Source organism: Microcebus murinus, chromosome 32, assembly GCF_040939455.1.
Source record: "Microcebus murinus isolate Inina chromosome 32, M.murinus_Inina_mat1.0, whole genome shotgun sequence".
NCBI lineage: Eukaryota > Metazoa > Chordata > Mammalia > Primates > Cheirogaleidae > Microcebus > Microcebus murinus.
Window position 1 is genome coordinate 3,308,857 of NC_134135.1, and position 19,050 is coordinate 3,327,906.

Here is a 19,050-nt window from a genome sequence, read left to right on the forward strand (position 1 = left end):
AAAGAGACCATTGCAGTGTTTGAGAAAAGTTCTTTTCTCTCTGTCATTCTAGAAGCAAAGTCTCCCATGGAGGGAGCAGAAAATGCTGAGTTCTGACACATGAGGGACTGGCAGTGAATCACTGTGCCTCACTGAATGCTCTGCTTCCCCGAGAAGTTTCTCTACCCAAAGGTGAGTTCTTTTCTAGTCTTCATGGCACTAAGCCACACAATGAATTATGAACAAGGAAATGGAAAGTACTTGATAAGGATTCTCAAAGACATACAGGAAAAGGAAGAACATGAACCCAAATATTACTTGACAGTTAATTTGGATGTCTAGATGACATGGAAATTTTGTAGGAAAATCAACTTTCTTGATATTGAATACTCAGTAATGAGGGAAGTGCTAAATAAAGCAACAACCATACAATGGGAGAAGTTGATAGGAATCATGCACAACTGAAAGCACAGCATCTGATGGTTTAAAAGGCCATTCCTTTTAAATATCAGCTAAGCCACTACTACTCACTCAGATCAAGAGCATTGAATGGTTGCCACAGTCAGATATACTTTTTTTTTTTTTTTTGCTGAATTTTCAGTAATGAACACTGGTTACTTTCTTAATTAAATAAAAAATATAAGACATGAGTTAAAATTAAATATTTCTTTTTAATACCAAAAATCTACATTTGTTCCAGGTCTATTATTCAATGTCTCTCAGTTTCCAAGTCAGATATTAGAGTCTTAATGGTGGACAGCCCTTCCTACTGCACACACACACACACACACACACACACACAATTACACACTTACACAGAGAGGCAAACACATACACATGCATGCACATACACACAAATATGCAGTCACATACACTCACATACTTACACATATCCTTTCTCAAACTTCCCACTAACTCACCTTCATCCACAGACTCATTACATATTAATAAAAATGCACAGTCATATCCATACACATGCAACATAACATAGACAAATTCAGTCTCACTCTCATTTAAAAAAATCAAACACACAGTCATCATTCACATGTATGTCTTTTTTTTTTTTTTTTGAGACAGAGTCTCACTTTGTTGCCCAGGCTAGAGTGAGTGCCGTGGCGTCAGCCTAGCTCACAGCAACCTCAAACTCCTGGGCTCAAGCGATCCTTCTGCCTCAGCCTCGCAAGTAGCTGGGACTACAGGCATGCGCCACCATGCCCGGCTAATTTTTTCTATCTATATTAGTTGGCCAATTAATTTCTTTCTATTTATAGTAGAGACGGGATCTCGCTCTTGCTCAGGCTGGTTTTGAACTCCTAACCTCGAGCAATCCGCCTGCCTTGGCCTCCCAGAGTGCTAGGATTACAGGCATGAGGCACCGTGCCCGGCCCACATGTATGTCTTGATGTTGTGTTCATATATGAAAGAATGGTGATATCTCCAGACCTCTTTTATTAATACTCATTTATATTCCTTCAATCTCTGCGACAATGGTTAAATGTGTTTCCTGAAGACAGCAGATAATTGCCTTGTGTATATTTATGCATTTGGCCATCATATGTCTCTTTAGTGGGCAGTTCAAGGATTGATCGAAAGCATTGGTAAGGGGGGGGCACATCTCTTTATCCTGTTGAGTTGAACTTTGTTGCTTTGTTTTCTCTCTTGAGCCATTGTGGTATCTGGCCTTTGACTTTCAGCTTTGGATGATTTTATTTTATTTTATTTTATTTGTTTTTGAGACGGAGTCTCTCACTTTGTTGCCCAGGCTAGAGTGAGTGCCGTGGCGTCAGCCTGGCTCACAGCAACCTCAATCTCCTGGGCTCGAGTGATCCTACTGCCTCAGCCTCCCGAGTAGCTGGGACTACAGGCATGTGCCACCATGCCCGGCTAATTTTTTGTATATATATTTTTAGTTGGTCAATTAATTTATTTCTATTTTTGGTAGAGACAGGGTCTCGCTCAGGCTGGTTTCGAACTCCTGACCTTGAGCAATCCACCCGCCTTGGCCTCCCAAAGTGCTAGGATTACAGGCGTGAGCCACCGCGCCCAGCCAGCTTTGGATGATTTTACACTGGTGAGTGTTTATTGTGCTGAACCATGTGTAATGCTATTTTGAGTACTTCCTGGAGGGCAGGTCTTGCCTTGATGTAATTCTTCAGTCTTTGCTTGTCTGAGAAAGTCTTTATTTCTCCTTTGTATAAGAAACTTAGTTTTGCAGGGTATAAGATTCTAAGCTGGGCATTAGTTTGTTTGAGAAGAGTGAGAATGGGGCCCTTGTCTCCTCTGGTTTGTAAGGTCTCAGTTCAGAAGTCTGCAGTTAGTCTGATAAGTTTTACTTTATAGGTTACCTACTTCTTTTACCTTATAGCTCATAGGAGGGCTTCTTTCATGTATATTTTGGCCACTCTGATGGCTATGTGTCATGGTGTCTTTCTGTTTGCGATGAATCTCAAACAGAGATTTGTTTGTTTTTTCACTTTCATCTTAAATCTTTCTTTCTTGCAGAGACACTCTGGCTGGAGGTTTTTCACATCTGCATGTTTTGTCAGTAAATCTAGTTTGAATCCAGTAAATTATTTAACAATTCTACATTTGATTAAGACCTCTGAGTGTTCATTCACATTATGAATTTGTGATTATCTGATATAATAAAATTATTATATGATGTGTTAGCACAATTAAACTTATAAAATAAAACAAATTTGAACTATAACAATGACATGTATTAGGACTGTTTCAAGAGCATAAAGAAGTGGGTATGATAAACACCAATATCCCTGCAATGAGGAAATGCAGGTTAAAACCCTGACTTCAAAACATATGTGTGAGTCCTTTAAATAACGTTTTACTTATATTTTCCCCATCTCAAAAAGGAAAATAATGGTAGGCCCTAATACATAGAATTGTAAATGTGAAATAAGTTAGAAATAAACAATTAATAGCAATGACCCATATATTATAAATCCTATATAAATACATGAAACTTGGAAAATCTTTTAACAAAAGAAATGATGTATTTAAAAAAATTCTTAGGGGGAAGTAATAATAAGTGGAAAATTTTGGATGTAATTTTCTAGAAAAATAGTAGACCACAACTCATATTTGCATGCAGAATCCTGTGTTTGTCAATGTCAATATGGAGTCCGGGAAAATAACAGAATGAATTCCATGGATTGGAAAATTGGGATGATTTTCTGGCTCAGATTGCCATTGCACCTGGAGAATCTCTCACTTTCATTTCACTACATGTTCCTTTGCTTCAGTGGACACAAGCCAAGGCCTACGGATTTGATTCTCAGGCACCCAACTGTTGCCAACTCCTGGACCATTCTCTCAAGAAGAATCCCAGAGACCATGACAGCTTTTGGGTGGAAACATTTTCTCAGTGAGTTTGGATGCAAACTTGTTTTCTATGTTCACAGAGTAGCCAGGGATGTCTCTTTTGTGGCCACCTGCCTCTTGAGTATCTTTCAGCCCATCATAATCAGCCCCAGGAACTCCAGATGAGTAGGGCTTAAAGAAAAAGCTCTCGGGTACATTGGCCCCTCCAATATTCTGTGCTGGATCCTGTACATGCTGGTAAATATCAAAGTTCCTATGCATGTGATTGGAAGATGAGGGAATGAAAACATCACAACCAGAGATTTTGGATGCTATTCCTTTAGGCATCAAGGTGAAGGCACAGACTTGCTATATGCAATGTTTAGACGGTGTGCACCTACCCACTGGGTGTGAATATACCATCCCCACCTACACACACACCTGCCTGGCACCTGATAAATGTATTTTTTGTTATGATTTTTCATTTTCGGGCATTTGCTTTGTTATTGTAGACCTTTCACTATTTTTTGCAGAGCTTCTGTTAAGTTTATTTTGCCCATATGTTGGCTGTTTAGCCATTTCTTGGCTGTGTCTTAATCTTTCTTTGGGGCCAAGGGCTTAAAGCTTCCTGGTCTTCAGTTTTTATGGAATAGCCCTCATTCTTTTTTTTAAACACATTTTGAATTCACTTGGCATCTTTCTTTGGTATATTACAAGAGGAATGGATTATAGGATTATATTTTATTTTTTTCCAATAATAATATGCAAATATTCAAACAATCGTTATTAATAAATACATATTTTAATTGCTTTCTTTGTTTCATATTAAATTATCTTTTGAAGTTTTATCTATTTCTGAATTTTCTTCCCAATGATCTGTCATTCTATGTCTCCAATGCCACACAGTTTTACTTACAGGTCTTTGTAATACAATTTAGAATTTCATAGAACTAGGTACTCTCAAGTATTTTTTAGGATGTTTCTGGTTATATATTTTGCTAAGTCAATAAAATCCCTACTCTCAGCAATACATGCACAAACACACACACAAACACACACACACACTCATACACAGATAGTTTATCTTCCTACCAAGGAAGAGAGTTTTATTTTTTCAATTTAAAAATATTCATTACATGTATAAATGACATTTCATAATTTTTCTTATGTAGGCTTTTCACATTTCTTGATAATTAACTCCCAAGTTAGTTCATACTTTTCTTAGTTGAGCCTTCCTTCTGTATAATTGATTAAAGTTTATTTATATAAAGACCTGGATACTATATTTTAATATTATATTCCATTAGACTATTATATTGATTCAAGGTAGTTTTAATTTTTAGAATAATTTTTAGTTGATATTTAGGCTTCTGGGATATGTATTCTTGTGCTGAACAAACAGATGATATTTACCCTTTACTTTTGATCATTAATTGCCTTTACTTATGTCTCTCAAAGGTACTAAATAAAGAAGTGATATAGGTTTCCCACTATCATATCTGAATTTAGTGAGAATTAACCAACTACTTCTTTACAAATTAGGTTAATAGGTTTAGAGCTCAATCATGTCTGCTTAATAAAGTTAAAGACATACCCAAAAATGTGTTATTGGTTTTTTTCTTTATCATTATCACATATAGAATTCAGCCAAATAGATTTGTTTGGATATATAAACATGAACATATGTTGTCATGATTAATACATGACATACATGTATTAATACATATGATTATATTAATGTATATCTAATAAAATAATCATATGTATCAATACATATGATTAACTATATTAATGTATTTCTGAATAATGAAATTATTGGATTTCTGGTACAAGCTGTGCTTGATGGTGCTATAGTATTTTATTTTTGGAGACATTTCTTAATATTATATTTAATAATTTTGAAAAAGGTGTATATAATTTTTTTCAATTATCTATGATTATGTTTGTAAGACTTTGGAAAATTATTTGGCAGCATTATTCTTCAGTAATTTTTTATCGCCTAAGTAGCACAGGTTTTTGTGGTAGTTAAGAGTAGTAGACTCCAGCAAACTGGTATTAACTGAGTAGCACCTAAGTGGACACATAGGTGCTACAGTAATAGGGTATTGGGCAGGTGGGAGGGGGGAGGGGGCGGGTATATACATACATAACGAGTGAGATGTGCACCATCTGGGGGATGGTCATGATGGAGACTCAGACTTTTGGGGGGAGGGGGGAAAATGGGCATTTATTGAAACCTTAAAATCTGTACCCCCATAATATGCCAAAAAAAAAAAAAAAAAAAAAGAGTAGGAGAATGCCACTGATAACGCCATATCACATGGTGCTGTTTTTGTGAGAGAGCTCTCATAAATATTGCTCTCTCTTCCATACACATTGTTCACTTCAGGATTTTTTACCTCTTCTTGGGTCAATATTGATAAAACATACATACCTAGAAATATCCATGTCAACCAGACTTTTCCATTAATTTGGACTGAATAGTATAAATTACCTCTAATGATTATTAATATGTGCCCCTTGTATCATATTTTCCTTTTGCTCTTCTTTCCTGGAAAAATCCTTCTCAGGCCCTTTGTAAACTTTTCTGTATCTACTCAAAACCTTCTTTATTTTGCCATGCATGGAGAAGCCAGAGGATAAACAGATAATTACTTTTTAAAGACAATGAGCTTCTCAGGGAAACACTGGGTCCAGTTCAATCCATGAGCTTTACTGCAATTCTCTCATGTATTAAAACACAACTTTTCCTACCTTCACTGCATGAGATCCTATCTGTCTCCAGGAGATCTATTTATAGAAAAGGAAAAACTTCTCCCAAACACTCGACATGACTTTTTGGATGATGCCCTTGAAATTTCTAAGTGCATTTGGGAGTTGGGGACTGGGAGTAAGTTTTTGTTTAAGATTACTCTCAACTGCCTCATTGTTTACTATCATGGGAAGTGCAGACAAAGAGATAACTGGAGTTGTGTGGGGACTTGAGGTCACACACAGATTCATAAACCCATATCTTAGGTTCTGGCTGTGTCCCTCCAAAACAGCCGCACGCGTGCACACATACACACACGAGTTGTCCAGACTGTCACCAAACTCACAGTGTGGGCAGAAAGGAGTTAGTTGGGTGAGTTTTTATTTATTTCGGTCTGACAGACAGATTATATAAGGAACTAAAGTGTGTCAGGTTCAGGATAAGTGTTCACATCGGCCAAAGGGATGTTTTCTTGGGTAGGCATTTGTTCAGTAGAAAACCCACCCAGGAAGGAGGAACACTTTTTGAAGCGTAGGCTGGGCTTTTGAAGAGAGACTGAAGGTCCACATCCTACTCCATCTTGAACTGTTTCTAATGTTCCGTGATATAACCCTTACTGATGATGCTTGTTGAAATTTGTCCTAAGTAGTAATGAAGTCCGGTTTTTATGATCCTTAAGTCTGTAATTTGGAATTCAATCTCCGATTTAATCATTTCTATAGAAATCACAAGAACAGCTCACAATTAGTGTTGTTATTTCAGTAAAATGTCTGTGAATGTGATGAATTTGATAGAGCTCATTAAAACATCCGTCTCTCTCATAAACAATGTGACTAAGTGGCATTTGCTGAAGTATCATTATTTTTTTCTCTCACATTTGATGTTTTTAATGAAGATACTTATGTCTCTTCTGAAAGTATTCGTAGTATATTCATCAAGGTGGGACAATCTTTCTTGTTGAAGCTAAGAAGGAAACTTTAAGCAAAAGTTAGCCTCTCACTTGAGGGATTCAGACAGTACAATGAATTCAGGACATTTTCTCTAGTTTATAAAATTCTAATATCATCGTGTTTACCTTTTTGTTTCTCCATTTTTTATTTATTCAATCCAGAAGATTTCATGGCTCATGTTTTATCTTGCAGACTTGTTACTTAATTTTTAAATTCTAAAATAAAGACTAATTTAGTTTCCACCTTCAATAGTATTTTATAGATACTTTAAATTAAAATCTCATTGCTTAGGGTAAAGCCCAATGTTATGCAATAATTTCTTGTACATTCCGTTGGCCAAATAAATGATATGATTCATTGTGGTGCTGCTCCAGTATTGACCTACCTTAGGTAAGTCCCATTTGGAGATGGAAAATTATTTACTACATCTATGAATGTTCATTCCCTTTGTGATTTTGTGGTTGGTCCATATAAGAAATGTTTATAAAAAATGAGTTAGCACAATTAAACTCATATAATAAAATAAATTTGAAATATATCAATGATATATATTTGGAGTATTTAAAGAACACAAACAAGTGGCTGTATAGCACAATGATAAATACCAATATCAATATTAAAGAAGTTGGATAAACAATGAATAACAATGACCCATATATTGGAAGTCATACATAAATATATCAACCTTGGAAAATCTTTTAACAAAATAAATTAAACATTTGAAATAAATTCTTAGCCAGAATGGAGATTTGGGGATTTAGTTTTCCACAAAAATAATAGACCACAATTCACACTTCCACTCGGACTCCTGTGTTTGTGAGTGTGAATATTGAGTCCTGGAAAATAACAGAATGGCCTCCGTTTAATCTACCCATATGTTGGCTGTTTAGCCATATCTTGGCTGTCTCTTAATCTTTCTTTGGGGCCAAGGGCTTACAGCTTCCTAGCTGCAGTTTTCATCGAATTGCCCTCATTTAAAACCAACCACATTTTCATTTCACTTTGCATATTTCTTGGGTATGTGGTGAAAGGAATGGATTATATTTTATATTTTTAAATAATAATATGCAAATATTCAAGCACCATTATTAATAAATATATATTTTTAATTGCCTTCTTTGTTTCATATTGAATTATCTTTTAAAGTTTTGTCTATTTCTAAATTTTCATCCCAATGATCTGTCATTCTATGTCTCCAGTGCCACACAGTTTTACTTACAGGGATTTGTAACACAATTTAAGGTCTCGTAGAACTAGGTCCACTCAAGTAGTGTTTAAGAATTTTTCTGGTTATATATTTTGCCAAGTCAATAAAATCCCTACTCTCAGAAATATACACATGCAGCCACAGACTGCATGTGTATGCACACTCACACACACATGGTTTATCTTCCGACCAAACAATAGGGTTTTATTTTTTTATTTTAAAAATACTGATTACATATATAAAGGACATTTAAAAATTTTTCTTATGTAGGCTCTTCATATTTCTTGATAGATTAACTCCCAACTTACTTTATACTTCTCTTAATTGAACCTTCCTTCTGTGTAATTGATTAGAATTTATTTATATAAAAACCTGCATCATATATTTTAATATTATATTCCATTAGACTATTATATTGATTCAATATAGTTTTTAATTTTTAGAACAATTTTTTTTTTTTTTTTTGGAGACAGAGTCTCACTTTTGTTGCCCAGGCTAGAGTGAGTGCCATGGCATCAGCCTAGCTCACAGCAACCTCAAACTCCTGGGCTCAAGCGATCCTCCTGCCTCAGCCTCCCAAGTAGCTGGGACTACAGGCATGCGCCACCATGCCCGGCTAATTTTTTGTATATATACTTTTAGTTGGTCAATTAATTTCTTTCTATTTTTAGTAGAGACGGGGTCTCGCTCAGGCTGGTTTCAAACTCCTGACCTCGAGCAATCCGCCCGCCTCGGCCTCCCAGAGTGCTAGGATTACAGGCGTGAGCCACCGCGCCCGGCCTAGAACAATTTTTAATTGATATTTTGACTTCTGTGATATGCATTCCTATACTGAAGACACACATGATGTTTAATCTTTTTTTCCTTTTTATTTCATAATATTATGGGGGCACAAATATTATTAAGGTTACATATACTGCCCTTGCCATCCCCCCCCCCCGTCAGAGCTTCAAGGGTGTCCATCCTCAAGGTGGTGTGTGTCACACTCATGTAAGTACACACCCATCCCCTCCTCCCCTCTCCCACCTGCCTACCACCCGATAAAAGTTTTGTTTTGTTTTGTTTTTGACATTTTGGTTACATTTTATATCTTTGCCTCTCCCTAGGAAGGGTTAGAGGTACGCCCTTCCCCTCCACAATGCTCGCCACTTCCCTAAGATGTGGATCTCCCCCACCCAACCCCTTGTGAGCACTACCACCTAATCTTTACTTTTGATCATTAATTGCCTTTATTTGTGCCTCCAAAAGGTACTAAATAAAGGAGTGATATAGGTCTCCCAGCTTCATGTCTGACTAAATTGGCAATTAATCAACGATTTCTTTACAAGTTAGGTTAATAGCTTTAGAGCTCAGTAAGAGATTTATTAAGCTCATCTGCTTAATAAAGTTGAAGACATACCCAAAAATATGTTATGGTTTTCTTTCTTTGTCATTATCACATGTAGAATTCAGCCAAATAGATTTGTTTGGCTGTATTAACATAATCATGTGCTGTCTCCTTTAATCAATACAAATGACTAACTACATTAATGTATTTCTGAATAATAAACACATTGGATTCCTGGTACAATCTGTGCTTGATGATGCTGTAATATTTTATTTTTGGAGACATTTCTTAATACATATTTAATATTTTGGGAAGTAGGTATACATAAGTTTTGTCAATTATCCATGATAGTGTTTGTAAGACTTTAGAAAATTATGTGGAAGCATTACTTTTCAGTAATTTTTAATGGCCTAAGTAGCACGGTGTTTTTGATAGTTCAGAGTAGTAGAATGCTACTGATACACCACATCAAATAGTGCTGTTTTTGTGAGGGAACTCTCATAAACATTGCTCTTTGTCCTACAGACATTGTTCACGTCAGAATTTGTACCTCTTCTTGGGTCAATATTGATAAAACATATAACATACCTAGAAATATCCATGTCAACCAGACTTTTCCATTAATTTGGACTGAGTAGTATAAATTATTTCTAAAGATTATTAATATGTGCCCCTTGTATCATATTTTCCTTTTGCTCTTCTTTCCTGGAAAAATCCTTCTCAGGCCCTTTGTACCCTTCCCTGCATCTGCTCAAAACTTTATTTTACCATTCATGGAGAATCCAGAGGATAAACAGATAATTACCTTTAAGGACAATGAGCTTCTCAGGGAAACACAGGGTCCAATTACATACATGAGCTTTACTGCAATTCTCTCATGTATTAGAACACAACTTTTCCTACCTTCACTGCATGAGATCCTATCTGTCTCCAGGAGATCTATTATAGAACAGGAAAAACTTCTCCCAAACACTCGACATGACTTTTTGGATGATGCCCTTGAAATTTCTAAGTGCATTTGGGAGTTGGGGACTGGGAGTAAGTTTTTGTTTAAGATTACTCTCAACTGCCTCATTGTTTACTATCATGGGAAGTGCAGACAAAGAGATAACTGGAGTTGTGTGGGGACTTGAGGTCACAGATTCATAAACCCATATCTTAGGTTCTGGCTGTGTCCTTCCAAAACACACGCACGCGCGCACACATACACACACGAATTGTCCAGACTGTCACCAAACTCACAGTGTGGGCAGAAAGGAGTTAGTTGGGTGAGTTTTTATTTATTTCAGTCTGACAGACAGATTATATAAGGAACTAAAGTGTGTCAGGTTCAGGATAAGTGTTCACATCGGCCAAAGGGATGTTTTCTTGGGTAGGCACTTGTTCAGTAGAAAACCCACCCAGGAAGGAGGAACACTTTTTGAAGCGTAGGCTGGGCTTTTGAAGAGAGACTGAAGGTCCACATCCTACTCCATCTTGAACTGTTTCTAATGTTCCGTGATATAACCCTTACTGATGATGCTTGTTGAAATTTGTCCTAAGTAGTAATGAAGTCCGGTTTTTATGATCCTTAAGTCTGTAATTTGGAATTCAATCTCTGATTTAATCATTTCTATAGAAATCACAGAGAACAGCTCACAATTAGTGTTGTTATTTCAGTAAAATGTCTGTGAATGTGATGAATTTGATAGAGCTCATTAAAACATCCGTCTCTCTCATAAACAATGTGACTAAGTGGCATTTGCTGAAGTATCATTATTTTTTTCTCTCACATTTGATGTTTTTAATGAAGATACTTATGTCTCTTCTGAAAGTATTCGTAGTATATTCATCAAGGTGGGACAATCTTTCTTGTTGAAGCTAAGAAGGAAACTTTAAGCAAAAGTTAGCCTCTCACTTGAGGGATTCAGACAGTACAGTGAATTCAGGACATTTTCTCTAGTTTATAAAATTCTAATGTCATCGTGTTTACCTTTTTGTTTCTCCATTTTTTATTTATTCAAGCCAGAAGATTTCATGTTTTATCTTGCAGACTTGTTACTTAATTTTTAAATTCTAAAATAAAGACTAATTTAGTTTCCACCCTCAATAATATTTTATAGATACTTTAAATAGGCTCTCACTTCATACTAAGTCTTCTAACTTTTGGTTATCTAATCCATTTTCTACAGTGCCACCAGGGTGGCTTTCAGATGTGATCACTACACTGCTACTTAAAATCCTGTAATGGCTCCTCGCTGCCTTTAAAATAAAGGCCAAGCCCCTGGGATGGCACAAATTGTTCCTGTAAGACCTGACCCTTCCTCCAACAATGTCCCCCACCTGCCTTCAAATCTCATTGCTTAGGGTAAAGCCCAATGTTATACAATAATTTCTTGTACACGCCGTTGGCCAAAAAAGATACAGTTCATTGTGGTGCTGCCCCAGTATTGACCTACGTTTGGTAAATCCCATTTGGAAATGGAAAATTATTTACTGCATCTATGAATGTTCATTCCCTTTGGGATTTTTGTGGTTGGTTCATATAAGAAATGTTTATAAAAAAATCAGTCAGCACAATTAAACTCATATAACAAAATAAGTTTGAAATATGTCAGTGATATATATTTGGAGTATTTAAAGAACACAAACAGGCTGGGGGCGGTGGCTCAAACCTGTAATCCTAGCACTGTGGGAGGCCGAGGTGGGCGGATTGCTCGAGGTCAGGAGTTCAAAACCAGCCTGAGCAAGAGTGAGAACCCATCTCTACTATAATAGAAAGAAATTAACTGGCCAACTAATATATATAGGAAAAATTAGCCGGGCGTGGTGGCGCATGCCTGTAGTCCCAGCTACTTGGGAGGCTGAGGCAGGAGGATTGCTTGAGTCCAGGAGTTCAAGGTTGCTGTGAGCTAGGCTGATGCCATGGCACTCACTCTAGCCTGGGCAACAAAGCAAGACTCTGTCTCAAAAAAAATAAAAATAAAAAAAAAAATAACACAAACAAGTGGCTGTATAGTACAATGATAAATACCAATATCATTGCAACCAGGCTAAAACCCTGACTCTACAAATATATAGATGAGTCCTTTAAATAACATTTCAGCTAAAATTTCCTTGTCTGTAACAGGAGAATAATGTTAGATCCTAAGTCAGAGAGTTGCAAATATTAAAGAAGTTGGATAAACAATGAATAACAATGACCCATATATTGGAAGTCCTACATAAATATATCAACCTTGGAAAATCTTTTAACAAAATAAACATTTGAAATAAATTCTTAGACGGAATGGAGATTTTGGGATTTAGTTTTCCACAAAAATAATAGACCACAATTCACACTTCCACTCGGACTCCTGTGTTTGTGAGTGTGAATATTGAGTCCAGGAAAATAACAGAATGGCCTCCATGTGTGTGAATATTGGAATGATTTTTCTGGCTCAGATTGCCATTGGAATCCTGGGGAATCTCTCACTTTCATTTCACTACATGTTCCTTTGCTTCGGTGGACACAAGCCAAGGTCTACAGATTTGATTCTCAGGCACCTGACTGTGGCCAACTCCTTGACCATTGTCTCAAGAAGAACCCCAGAGACCATGACAGCTTTTGGGATGAAATGTTTTCTCAGTGAGTTGGATGCAAAATTGTTTTCTTGTCTTTTTTTATTTTGTAAGACAGAGTCTTACTCTGTTGCCCAGGCTAGGGTGCCATGGCGTCAGCCTAGCTCACAGCAACCTCAAACTCCTGGGCTCAAGCGATCCTCCTGCCTCAGCCTCCCAGTAGCTGGGACTACAGGCATGCACCACCATTCCTGGCTAATTTTTCTATAAACTTTTAGTTGTCCAGCTAATTTCTTTCTAATTTTTAGTAGAGACAGGGTGTTGCTCTTGCTCAGGCTGGTCTCGAATTCCTGAGCTCAAACAATCTGCCCATCTCGGCCTCCCAGAGTGCTAGGATTACAGGCGTGAGCCACCGTGACTGGCCCAAACTTGTGTTCTATCACAGAGTGGCCAGGGATGTCTCTCTTAGTACCACCTGCCTCTTGAGTGTCTTTCAGGCCATCATAATCAGCCCCAGGAACTCCAGATGGGCAGGGCTTAAAGGAAAACTCTGGGAACATTGGCCCCTGCAATAAGGTGCTAGATCCTGTACATGCTGGTAAATATCAAAGTTCCTATGCATGTGATTCGAAGGTGAAGTAATGAAAACATCATAACTGTAGACTTTGGATACTTTTCCTTTAGCCATATAGGTGGAAGCACAGACTTACCATATGCAATATTTATATCCACTCCTGATTCTTTGTGTTTGGGCCTCATGACCTGGGTGAGTGGCTCAATGGTTTCCATCCTGCACTGGCACAAGCAGAGGGTCCAACACATCCTAGGAGCACCCAGATCCTCCGGTGAGATTAGAGCCACCCACAGCATCCTCATCCTGGTGAGCACCTTTGTCTCTTTTTATACCCTCTCTGCTATCATTTACCATTATTTTTATTTTTTTGATAAGACTACCCAGTGGCTGGTGAAGACAGCTGCCTTCATCTATGCGTGTTTCCCAACTGTCAGTCCCTTTATTCTCTCTAGTAGTGACCCTTGTGTATGCAAGCTGTTCTTTGTGTGCACTGAAAGAAATGTACAATTTCCTCATCTCATCAGAAAAATATAAATTGTGTATTTTTTCCCTGTCTTCACAGATTGATGTACTCATGCCTCCCAGATTCTCAAGCACATTTGTAAGCCAGTCTCACTGCAAATAGAGTTGTGAGTTAGATACTTTGCTGTAATATTAAAGAAAAAAATAACAGCAATTGTAAATAAAATCTTACGTAATTTTTACAAGTACTCTTATATTAATAAGTGTATTTATTAAGGGTCATTGTGGAGAAAATCAAAGTCCAATCAGTAAGTTGTGAATAATGCAGAGATCCTATAAAAGTCTTCAGTTTTTATTTTTTCATATAAAATATTAAAATTTCCTAAGATTTAACTGGACACAAGGTTTTAAGGACATTTCAATACAAGTTACATAGCATTTCAGATGGTCTTTCATGAAACTGGAGATGGACTATATGGTGCCCTGGTGGTGACACCAGCAGTAAAAGTAAGGTTTATTTATTACAAATATTTGGGGCTGAGTTGTTAATCTGAGATATACCTCACCTCTTAGGAGAAATGTGATCATCTCAGACATGATAATGCTTACAAAGAAAGATTAGTGTATTTTCAGTTCAATACTGAGACTGTGAACTGCAGGAGACAAAGGAGAACACAGGAAATATGTCAGATGATATTTAAAAAGAATGCAGGTGGGAATCAAACATAAAATAGACATTTCCTTTCTGAGATCAAATTGAATGGTTTCTGGTAATGTTTAGAAAGTAGTTGCTCTCTTTAAGCCTCAATGTCAATTGTCGTGGTGACAACAAACAGACTTCAGTGTAGTCTTCTGCATCTCCAATTTTAAGAAGAAATGTTATGGAAGAATCTTTTACTAAACTTAGAGCCATAGAGTAGTAGCAATTAGCTGGCCAAAGACATGAATTTATTGTTTATTGAGGAGTTTTATTGCTTTCGAAATCACCAAAGGAGCCCAATGGACATGTTCGAATGAAAAAAAAAAAAGCTCATATTAACTCAAACATAGTAAACCATTTCAGGTAACACTATGTAATTAAATTATAAATAGTTGCAATTATTAAAGCAAATTTTTATTTTGAAATATAATTTTATGTACCCAAATTTATTAAACTTAAGATTACATTACTGTATTTACCCGAAAATAAGACCTACCCATAAAACAAGCCCTAGCAGGACTTCTAAGCATTTGGGCAACATAAACCCTAAAATAAGCCCTAGTGATGGGTGTGGCTACCGCAGCGTATCTGCACAACTCTTGCATTTCCTTGTGGAGCGGTAAAGAAGACTCATAGCCCTTCCCATCTGCCCCATGAGAGCTCTATGGTTCGACATGAGAGATTGGGGCCAATGGTTCTAAAGGAAATAGAATCGCAAGACATTCAGGATGGAATTCGGGGTTTGGAGAGTTATGATGATGTTCCAGAAGAAGACGACTTGACTATATTTGAATAAATGTAGATTGTTGTACCATACTTAAAAAAAAATAACACATCCCCTGAAAATAAGCCCTAGGGTGTCTTCTTGAGGAAAAAGAAATATAAGACCCTGTCTTATTTTGGGGGAAACATGGTATTTATCACGTGCATAGTTCTTGTTTTGTGCTTTCACTTTGGTCAATGTCCAGTGAGAAATATAAAATCCACTTTGAGTATTTTATTCAGATGTAATGTTGTGGCAATACAGAGACTGGCTCCATGTGGAACCCGCTACCAGCCCCACGAATGGAGGCACAGTGGAGGAAGCTGGAGTTACTGGAGCCCACAAGCCAACATCAAGGGCAGAGACAGCCCCTGATTGAGATGGCATCTGAGGACAAACAGGATGACCTCCTCTCCGCTCTGCTAGCATCTCCCTCTGCCTGAGCTGGCCCAGAGGCCGGTAGGCTGTGGAGTCTGTAAAACGCCCGACTGTCCTCACGAAACAGGTGCGAGACAGCAGTGGGTCTAACCATTCCCAGGCCTATGATGGACAGAGCTTTTAAGGTGGAAAACCTAGTGCTGATTAACCCGTCCAGGCGAGTGACTTGAGCAGGGTGTAAGACTCAATCTTAAGCTCTCTCTCTCTCTCTCTTTCCAGTAGGGTCCATTTTTATCCCATGGAAAAGATTCTCGTGTTCTGTGCTCTGGCAAATCTCGGGGCTGCAGTTACTCCCCACTACTCTGCAGTTGGGGTCAGGGTTCTCATGAGAAGGAAGACACCATCACCATATTCCCCCAACATGCCCAGGCTTTTGCTGCTTCCACTGCTGTGGAATGAGAGTGAGGGTCCCCCAGGAGATGGGACACAAGGGTCACAGTGACTAGTCACAGTGAAAAGAAGTGTACTCTTCCAATTCTCTTCCTTGAGCTGTGGAGATTTTTCGTATAATTGGACATTAACCCCTCCTGAGATACATGACTTGCAAATACCTTCTTTCATCCATGGGCATCTTTTTCATTCTGCTAATTGTGTTCTTTGATGCACAGAAGTTTTAATTTTGATGTAGTCCAGTGTATTTATTTTTACTTTTGCTGTCTGTGCCTTTGGCGTTGTAGCCAAGAAATCATTGCCAAATCCAATGTTATAAAGTTTTCATGTTATGTTTTCTCATATAACTCTATAGTTTTTGCTTTTACATTTAGGCTTTTGACCCATTTTGAGTAAATTTTGTATATGGTGTAAGCCAAGGGTATGCATTCATTATTTTGCATGTGAATATTCAGTTTTACCAGCATCGTTTGTGGAAGACTGTCCTTTCCCCAATATTTGTTCTTGGTACCCTTATCAAAAATCATTTGACCATAGATGTGAGAGTTTATTTCTAGGTGCTCTAATCTATTCCATTAGGCTATATGTTTATATTTATGCCAGTGTTATACTCTTTAGATTACAGTTAGCTGTGTAATAATTTTTGAAGTCAAGAAGTATGAACCTCCATTTTTGGGGGGGGGAGCTATTTGTGTTCTCTTGAGATTCCATGTAAATTTTTGGATGGGCTTTTCTATTTTTGCAAATAAAACACTTATGATTTCAATCGAATTAAATCTGTAGATCACTTTGCACTTTGAGTAGCATTGACATTTTGATAATATTAATACTTTAACCCAAGAACACAGTATATCGTTTCATTTATTTATGATTTGTTTAATTTCTTTCAATTTAAACAAGGTCAGGAATTCGAAACCAGCCTGAGCAAGAGCGAGACCCCGTCTCTACTATAAATAGAAATAAATTAATTGGCCAACTAATATATATAGAAAAATAAGCCGGGCATGGTGGCGCATGCCTGTAGTCCCAGCTGCTCGGGAGGCTGAGGCAGGAGGATGCTTGAGCCCAGGAGATTGAGGTTGCTGTGAGCTAGGCTGACGCCATGGCACTCACTCTAGCCTGGACAACAAAGTGAGACTCTGTATCTAAATAAATAAATAAATAAATAAATAAACAAACTTATGATGGTGTATTTTCTGAATGCAGTGGAATAAGTCTACAAATCAATAGGTTTAAATAGAAGATAAAAAGAAAATTCCCAAATATTCAGAATTTAAACAATTCATATTTAAATAATCCAAGGCCCAAAAGAAAAAGCCCCAAGGCCAAATAATAACCCAAAAGAGCAATTCAAAAATATTTTAACTAAGTCATTATAAACATACCTAAATCAAAATGTATCGGATGCAAGGAACTCTCAGTTTAAAGGGGGTCTCTATACTGTATGTCCACTTGTGAGAATATAATCAATAACTCAACTTCCCTTTAACACTCTGTCAATTTTACATTTGGTCTCGTTTTCTCCCTGTCTTTCAATGCTCCTACCTCTCTGACTCCATCTCCATTTACTATCCTTTTTGTGTGTGCGCTTCTGTCTGATTTCCCTGCCATTTTAACCCCATCTTACTCTCCATAACTTGCATTTCTCCTTCCTTCTCTCGACGTCTCCTCTCTCATTTCCTCTCTGTTCGCTGGCACCCTGTCTTCTCCCTCCGACGCACTCGCTCACCCTCTTCCCTGCTGCTCTATACCTCCCCACTCACATTTTCCATCTCCCTTTTCCTGTTTCTTCTGATTTGTATCTTTCTCCGAGTTCCCTTCTTCCTCACTTTTCTCTCCGATTCCATTATGGCCTTATTTGTCTCCCTCCGTCGCCCCCCCTTTAAACCCTATGACATCAGCTTCGTTCTCTTCGGTTCTCCTTCAGGTTCTCGCCTCCTCTTTCGTTTCCTCTCTCTTTCTCTGGCCTCTCTCTCTATCCCCTCCCTTTACCTGCCTCTCTTTATATGGTCCACTCGGGATATATGGTCCACTCGGGTTATATGGTCCACTCGGGTTATATGGACTTTATATGGTCCACTCACCTTTCTTTCGTTGCCTTTCTTCCTGTGTCCTTCACGAATCTTCACTCTGTTTTATCATTGACCTCAGAAATAGCTCTCAAAAGGCCTATACTCTGGCCGGGCGCGGTGGCTCACGCCTGTAATCCTAGCACTCTGGGAGGCCGAGGCGGGCGGATTGCTCAAGGTCAGGAGTTCAAAACCAGCCTGAGCGAGACCCCGTCTCTACCATAAAAATAGAAAGAAATTAATTGGCCAACTAATATATATAATATAAAATCAGCCGGGCATGGTGGCTCGTGCCTGTAGTCCCAGCTACTCGGGAGGCTGAGGCAGGAGGATTGCTTGAGCCCAGGAGTTTGAGGTTGCTGTGAGCTAGGCTGACGCCATGGCACTCACTCTAGCCTAGGCAAGAAAGCGAGACTCTGTCTCAAAAAAAAAAAAAAAAAAAAAAAGGCCTATACTCTCATGAATTCCTTAATGAATAACACTTCTAATTACAACGTAGTAAATGCAAATTCAAATAAATACATGGCGTAAAAGATAAGAAGTGTTTACATTCAGTCTCCTCGCAGGATCAGTTACCTCCT

At 37.8% G+C, this 19,050-nt stretch overlaps 1 long non-coding RNA gene across 1 annotated transcript in view; it reads left to right on the forward strand.

The window, feature by feature from the left end:
• Positions 1-19,050, forward strand: part of LOC105874738 (uncharacterized) — an 84,739-nt gene that overhangs the window by 21,055 nt on the left and 44,634 nt on the right. The window contains exon 4 of the long non-coding RNA XR_012915872.1: positions 53-171. This is a non-coding gene — a long non-coding RNA (uncharacterized LOC105874738). The remainder of the gene's footprint in view (positions 1-52; positions 172-19,050) is intronic.